The 1,188-nt window shown below is 40.4% G+C and overlaps 1 pseudogene; it reads right to left on the bottom strand.

Annotated features, from left to right (window-relative positions):
* Positions 1-657: 657 nt before the first annotated feature.
* LOC141818503 (uncharacterized) lies at positions 658-1,171 on the bottom strand (annotated as a pseudogene).
* Positions 1,172-1,188: the final 17 nt, after the last annotated feature.

The raw sequence follows: 1,188 nt of genomic DNA on the forward strand, positions 1-1,188 counted from the left end.
ATTTGGAGAAAGAAGAACAGATTTCAAATCCCTTGTATGTAATTTTTCCTTTCTTTTCTTTCCTCTCCTTTCCCTTCATCCCGTCTCAAATTGGACAAACTGGGGCATTTGATTTGGATTTTTTTTTTTTCATTTTTCTATTTTTTGATCTAATTTTTTAAAAATAAAAAATGTGTTTGGTATACTATTTTTTATTTTCTATAAAAAAATTAAAAAATATATTTAGTTTATTAATATAAAAATTTATAAATAAAATAATATTTTTTTAATAAAAAAACCATCTTATTCATGGGAAAAAAAAATCAAGTCAAATCTAACCTTCTAATATGCAATATAAGAAAAATATCTTCCATTGTATAATATCGACGTATGAATTTATGCACCGCATAACATGCAACTAAAATTATACATCAGAAGAGTAGTGTTTCTAATGTTTCTTTGTGTCTTCGAGAAAGTGGATTATCATGATCTACGACCAACTCTTGCCCCGTGCCATTAACTTCCATTTTATCATGCTAATTTATCTCAATGTTCCTAACTTATTTGATAACGAACCAAGAGTCATCTATCTTTAGTATTAATTAAGCGAAATTCAAACACTTTGAATTATTAAAAAAAAATTACAAGTGATTTTGGAATGTAGAAACTATCAAATTATTACAAAACACAATAGAGATTAATAAATTTGGAGCCGCCACCATGGCCTTGAGATGCACATCTAAAATCCAACAAATTTGGAGCCGCCACCATGGCGGCGTCGGCGGCAAGAAAGGTAGCTACGTTGATCACCACTCTCGATGGTTGCAAAGCCTTGACGGCCAGTTGCTCCGCCTTGCTCACCGCCTTTGCTTGCACCCGCTCTAGCGCGCTCTGCAGTAGGCCGAGCTCAAGCAACCCGAGCGCCTTGACGTCGACGTCCAGCAAGTCGGCCACCGAGCCCCACGGTCGGAAAATCGCCGCCTCAAGCGTCGCCTTCCTCCTCCTCTTCGCCTCGAGCCGCTCCGCGAGCTGCAACTCCTGTCGATCGAGCGCCCAAACTAGGGCCCCGGCGAGGGGGAGCAAGTGAGGCAGAGAGGAAGCGAGCGAGCATGGAGTCGACGGAGGGATGACTGAAGGAGAATGACTTTCCGCTGGGGGAGAAGGCGAGGACGGAGAGCTCGTTTGCCTTCATCGTGATCCTTTGACATC

This window comes from Curcuma longa, unplaced genomic scaffold (assembly GCF_044706935.1).
Source record: "Curcuma longa cultivar G26 ecotype Majalengka, Jawa Barat unplaced genomic scaffold, ITB_CL_G26_1.1 contig_25102, whole genome shotgun sequence".
In the NCBI taxonomy this organism is placed as follows: Eukaryota; Viridiplantae; Streptophyta; class Magnoliopsida; order Zingiberales; family Zingiberaceae; genus Curcuma; species Curcuma longa.